This window comes from Eubalaena glacialis, chromosome 19 (assembly GCF_028564815.1).
Source record: "Eubalaena glacialis isolate mEubGla1 chromosome 19, mEubGla1.1.hap2.+ XY, whole genome shotgun sequence".
In the NCBI taxonomy this organism is placed as follows: Eukaryota; Metazoa; Chordata; class Mammalia; order Artiodactyla; family Balaenidae; genus Eubalaena; species Eubalaena glacialis.
Window position 1 is genome coordinate 44959969 of NC_083734.1, and position 7011 is coordinate 44966979.

Sequence of the window (7011 nt, forward strand, 5' to 3'; positions counted from 1 at the left end):
TGATTGGGAGCCAGCGCGCTCGCAGCTCGCCCCCCCCACCCCCTCCAACCGCATTCCAGCAAGTCCCTGGGAGTGGCAACTCCCAGCTTCACTTTCTCCCTCTCTCCGCGCAGGCCTGGGTGGCGTTGCTGCCAGCGCCCGGACTCCAGGGTTGTCCGCAGCAGTTCTCACCCGTTTCCATGGAGAACCCCCCCAAAGCAGAGGAGGGTGATGGCGCCCCTCCCCCGGGAGTCTGGGGCAAACGCTTTAGCCTGCCATTCTTAATTTTCTTTTAAGTCGCAGGTTTTATCTTAAACATTCCTGGCCGTTTGCATCCTACTCCATCCCATGCCTATTTGTTTTAATATCCAATAATGGTTTTCCTACCACATCCTCAGGTAAAAATGTTAGTCAAGGAGGGAGATGTGTTGCGTTTAACCTGTGGCTTCCAGGACTCCCTGGCATACCTCCTCGAATCTTCTAGATATCTTTTCCAGTCTGAAAAGCATGCTTTTAAGGGGGTCTACAAGTTTGGGGAGAGAGTCAAATTGGAGAAACCTACATCTCAATCCTTCAAAGAACATCCTTGTTTCTTTACGGGGCACTCAGCACCCAATTCATCCAAGGTTCCTTCTCTGTCCCTTGCCTTTTATTAGTCTGCTTAATTCCACCTCCCCACCCTGCATTCCACCTGGAGCCCCTGACCCAGTTACTAAGACCCGGTCAGGGGTCTCGTGGGGGTGGGGATGGAAGGAAGGCGTGTTTTTGTTGGAAATGCCAACAAAATATTGCACGAGATACACTTATCCTAACAAATTATTTGTTGTTTATCTGAAATTCAAATTTAACTGGGCATCCTTATTTTTATTTGCTAAATCTGGCAACTCTAGTTGGAATGCTCAGCCTTGAGCACGCCTGTGCTGGTCAAGAGGGCATCAGAGGCACCTACTGGGGGCTGCAGAATGAAGGACATTAGCATCTCTTAAACTGCTTCCTTATTCCTAGCGTGGTTCTAGGCAGGCACTTTCACAGTAAGGAACTTGAGAACACGGCACCCTGGGATCAGAATGACCTCGGTTCAAATCTCAACTCCACCACGAGTTAGCTGTGTGACCTTACACAAGTGACTGAGCCTCTCTGGGTCTCAGTTGGCTCACTTGTAAAATAGCATCTGGCACACTGTGCTAGGGGTTAGAGGAGATAATACTCCTGAAGCTCTAAGCACAGTACTTAGCACATACATAGTAATTGCTCGAAAAGTGGTCTCAGGTTTAGTTATACGGGGACAGATCCAGGTTTTGTGGGACCTGAAGCTTATGACATTTGGGGGACTCTCTTTAAGAAAAAGAAAACAAAGTTATAAATACAAAATTAGACACATAAATGCAAATGAGGGGCCTGAAGCTTACCCTTCTTTAGCACCATGGTAAGTCCACCTCTGGCTCTAATCAGTGATGATTTCAATGATCAGGACAAGTCTTTCTTTTTTATTTTATTTAGTTAGTTAGTTTTTGAGAAATAGAATGGAATAGAAGATTGACTACAGGTAAGTGGGGTAAGGGCATGTGTGTCCTGGGTGATGAGGTACAATGGATTTATTCTTTGGATTATAGTCATGAATGTTCAAGAAATACTGCTGTGTATGGGGACACAGCGGCCCTTCAGGATGGGCATCAATATCCCTACTTTCTCTAGGATTAGAGTTAGAGTTAGGATGAGGGTGAGGGGCAAGGAAACGGACGCTCAAACACGTTAAACAATTTGCCCAAGACATTCTCAGAGCTAATGAGGGAAAAGTTGAACGGCCAGCAAAGCCAGCCCTTCACCCTCACCCCATCACCCAGCCCAGGACCTAGTCAAGGTGCTTCTCAGACGTGCAGCCTCTCAGCCCTTCAGGGAGAGGAGACGGGGCTCTGGCTCCAAGAGTCACTTGCTGGTCTGAAGTGAAGGACTTGCACTGGGCGCCCAAGCTTGAGGCTTCAAGAGACCATCAGGGTCTTAAGAGTCAGGATTAGAGATGTTCTGTCTCCCTCGGGCCCCATGCTCCCTGCCATTGTGTTGGGAGGGCTTGTCCTGTCAGGAAAGCTGCTGTGATGGCATCCTTTCCTGAGTCCCCTACTCGGTGCCACCGTCTGTCCTAGAGCCACACCCCTCATCTCACTGAGTCCTCTGGTGGGGTGTTATCTTTCCCCATTTTGCAGAAGAGGAACCCTTGGATCCCGAGGTAACTGAGCCATGAGACTTTGGCTTTATCCATTTGGCTCCAGAGCCCAGAATCAAGGGTGCATGAACACGCCTGTGCTGGTCAAGCACCCTCCCTGCGGGTCCCTGCACAGGAGTCAGAAGGGGGTCCTCCAAGAAATCCGGGCAACTACTGGTCCCTCCCTCCACAAAGATCCCGCCTCCCCACCCCCTACTCCTGCCTTGGCCAGACAAGCCCACCCTCTCCCACATCCCGGATCCCAGCAGGCAACTTGGTCTGGAGACAATGCTCAGTCCTAGATGGCTGCTTAGGGAGGGCGGAGCCAGTGGGAGTGGGGGCTGGAGTGGGGATGGGGGAGGAGCGGGGGTCAGAACTCACGCCCCTGGAGGAGGCTCCAGCGGGGCTGAGTTTCCCAAAGAGAATGAACCCATTCAGAGCCAGGAAGGAAGGGGAAAAAACCTTGTCTGGCATTTGACAAGCGGAGAGGAAGGGGGGCAGGGGTGGGAGCTGCTGATTCGCTTCTCCCCTCAACTGCCCCTCCAGCAGGGCCTGCCAGGACAGCCAAGGAAAGGGGATGTCTGAGAGACAAAGGCGGGGGGGGGGTTGGGGGGTGCCCTCAGGAGGAGAAGGGAGGGGGCCAGGGGACTGCCAGGGTTGCTGGAGGAGCCTAAGAGTTTGCCAGAAGGGTCCAGTGAGGGACCCCGAGAGACAGAGACAACTGCAGAGGCAAGGGGTGACTGCAGAACAGAGGGCAGCACACCAGAACTGCCTGAGATGGTCTTTGGGTGGCAGGTACTGGGTCTGCGGGCAGTGGAAGTGACTACCGGCACTGAAGAGGAAGGAAGGGGCTCTGGCTTAGGGAGATGACCTCGAGGGGTCAACAGGCTGGGGTCTGGAACCAGCGGCCTGTGAAATGCCAGTCAATCACTGACCAGCCCCTGAGACTGGGGGCACAGGAGGCCGTGTGTGTGTGTGTGTGTGTGTGTGTGTGTGTGTTGGCACCAGAGTCTCCTCCTCACTGCCTACCTCACCAGCCAGCCTGCGGTCAGAGGATTGAAAACAAACAGAAAAAGGGAGGAGATGCGGTCCACAGTCCGAGGTCCAGGCCACAAACTGGGGCCTACCCCACAACGCCTCTAGTCTGGGGCATGGTTTGCTGGGGAAGTGTCTGTATTAATTAGTTAGTTGGAAGGAGTACCCTGAAAGTAGGCACAAGGCCTCTCTGGGGCCACAGGAGAGTAATCTAGAAGTTTTTGATAAGAAAATCTGTCCTTCCTAAAGGTGGCCTTTTCAGAACACTTGCAACCTAACCCCTGGGAGGCCCCTCTGTGGGCCCAGGATTAGCCCCAGTCCCCAGGTTAGCAAAGGAGCAGAGCCCAAAGGGCACACCAGACACATTAGACCCTGAGCATGCTGATTGCCTCCCTCAGCCCCTCACCCTCATCTCAGGAATGCAGGCCCAAGGCCTGTGTAGTTTGCCTTCCTCCCTCCCTAGGCCGCTTGTGCTCTCAGCCTCACCTGGCTTTAATGCATGTGCATGAAGCACCCGTGCCGTCCGTGCACACACAGCTGTCACGGTTTGTGTCCGTGTCCTGTGCTGTCGGTGTGTTTGTGCTGGCTGCTCACCATGTGCCCTTACTCTATCTGGGGGTCTGTCCTCAGACAGTAGCTGGGCCGTGTGGCCTTGAATAAGGCTTCACCTTGCCATCTGAAATATGAGAGAGTTGGACTGAATGGTCCCTGGTCACAGTGTTTTAGGATTTGGTGTGGGGGTCATGACCCTTTCAACCCCTACACTTGTCCCTTGAAAGCCCCACTGAGTCATCTGTTTGGCAGATTCCAGATTCCTTGTTTCACAAGCACTGGGTCTTCCTGCTCCATTCAAGCCTTCAGGACCCCAAGCTCACCCCACTTGCTGCTGTAGATAGAGACCACTGGGGTGTGAATGAGGACACTCTTGCCTCTGGCTTTTGGTTTGGGTAAGAGGAGGCTAGCAAGCTTCCAGAAGCATAAAGCTAGGGCAATCATGAAATCCTGATGTGGGGGGACAATTCCAGTTTCAGATGATTTCATTCATGGAACCCACATTGTTGATGCCTCCCTTTCTTTGCCCTTTCCATCCAATCGTCTTTAAGATCTATCAGTTCCCCTTCCAATACATCTAAGCTTTTCCCACCACCAGTCTAAGCCTCTGTCAGTTCCCTAGGCAAAAGCGCTGGCCTTTGATCTTCGCTCTACAGCTCTTGCCCCCTTTCAATCCACCCCCTTTTCCCCCACAATACCAAAGTAAATGTTTTACTATAATTCAAAAAGATACATGCACCCCATGTTCATAGCAGCACTGTTCACAATAACCAAGACATGGAAACAACCTAAATGTCCATCAACAGATGAATGGATAAAGAAGATGTGGTACATATATACAATGGAATACTACTCGGCCATAAAAAAGAATGAAATAATGCCATTTGCAGCGACATGGATGCAACTACAGATGATCATGCTAAGGGAAGTAAGTCAGAAAGAGAAAGACAAATACCATATGATATCACTTATATGTGGAATCTAAAATATGGCACAGATGAACCTATCTACAAAACAGAAACAGACTCATAGACATAGAGATCAGACCTGTGGTTGCCAAGGGGGAAGGGGAAGGAGAGGGATGGACGGGGAGTTTGGGGTTGGTAGATGCAAACTATTACATTTAGAATGGATAAACACCAAGGTCCTACTGTATAGCACAGGGAGCTATATTCAATACCCTGAGATAAACCATAATGGAAAAGAATATTAAAAAAAGAATGTGTCTATGTGTATAACTGAGTCACTTTGCTGTACAGCAGAGATTGCCACAACACTGTAAATCAACTACACTTCAATTTAAAAATAAATAAATAAAAATAATTTTTTAAAAAAGTAAATGTTTTAAACATAAATCAGATCATTTCATTCGCTTTGGTGCTAAAACACCTCCTAATGGCTTCCCATTGCCTAAACTCTTCCCTGTGACCTGAGACCTTCTAGAATCTGGTCTCTGGCCTTTGCTTCAGTCTCACAGCCTTCCAGCCATGCAGCCTGCTTTTCTGTTTTTCAAAAAGATGCCAAACTTGTTCCTGCCTTAGGGCCTTTGCACTGGCTGTTCCCTCAGCCTAGAACAGTCTGCCCCCAGGTGTTAGCAGGGCTGGTTCCTTCTGGTCATGAGAATTTCAGTTCAAATGTCACTTTCTCAAAAAGTCTCTGACCACCCAATCCAACGTAGCCTCCACCTACCTCCCCACTCCCTTGCCCTCCCTCCCTCACTTACATTATCCAATTATATAACTCAATGCCTGTGACTACATGAAATTTTTTTTTTTTACATTTTCTCTTTCTTTTTAACTGATGACATACACAGATGGCACAAATTTTTCAAAGTACAAGAATAAAAAATGTCCCTCACTTCCCTGTCACCCAGACACACAATTCCCCTTCTCCCCAGAGGCAACAATTATTTCCACTTTCTTATATATCTTTCTAGATACAGTCTCTAAAATAACAAACATAATATATACTCTTATTTTTCCTCACATGAGGTGATGTGTAAACACACACACACACACAAACACACATACCGTTCTTATACTTACCAAAAATATCATGAAGGCTTTGCTATGTCAGGACATTATAAATCTGCCCCATTCTTTTTTTTTTTTTTTTTTTTTTTTTGGCTATTGAAAATAATGAACAATGCTACCATGGACAGCTTTGTGCTTACCCCATTTTGCACTTGTGTAGATATACCTAGAGATTGTGTAGCTATACCTAGGAGAGAAATTGCTGGTTAGAGAGTCTATGTAAATTACCAGATTACAGGGTATGTATATTTTACACAGTGCTAAATGATCCTACATAGTGATCATACCAATGTGCTCTTACATTAGCAGTGAAATTATCTTAGTCTTTTATTTGGTACTCATTTATTGTCTGTCTCCCTCCTCTGACCATGAGAAGGATGGCACCTTTTTCATCACTCTGTCCCCAGAGATTTGCCCGTGGTAAACTGCAATACATATTTGATGAATTAGGAACCCTCATTGTAGACTATCCTCCAATTTTTATTCTAAGAATATGGTCAGTTTGCCTATGAGCCCTCAGCACACTATAATGTTTGCTTTGTCTTTCTCCTCCCTGGACTGGGAAGGATTTCTGATTCACCTATTTTTTTCCTAGTGCAATGGCTGACACCCAGTAGGGCTCAGTAAGCCTGAGTTGAAGGAATGAATCAATGACTTTGCAGGCTGTGACTCACATAAGAAACCAAATGCAAGTTAGGAAGCAGATTAAGCTGAGGGGGCTCTGTGGGGAAGGAAAGGAGGCTCTCTGTGCTGAAAAGTGGGGAGATGGAGAAGCCTGGTAATTGTGTAGGGCTCTTCTGGCAGGAAAAACTCTCAAGAGATGTCCCAGAGAAACAATACCTCATCTCCCACCAGGACAACATGACAGATGTCTCCACTGCCCTCTCCACCTTTAACATAGGATTGTTTTCTCCATCAGGTAGCCATGAGTTTTCAAGGACCTATGAAATGTTTGAGACATGAACAAATTTTCAATGTTAGCTCCAAAATACGATAAGAAAGCTACAAAAAAAATAATATTTATTAAATATGTACAAAATGTAACAATATGTCAACTATTTACAGCAACTCAATTCAACTATATATAGTTACTTATAAATTTCTTTAATGTGGGTGTTGCCACATTTTAGTATGTTTGATGTAATATAGGATGAGGCTTCCAAAATTGGAACCTTAAAAGTTTTAAAAGAGCTCTATTTCTACCTCGGTGTT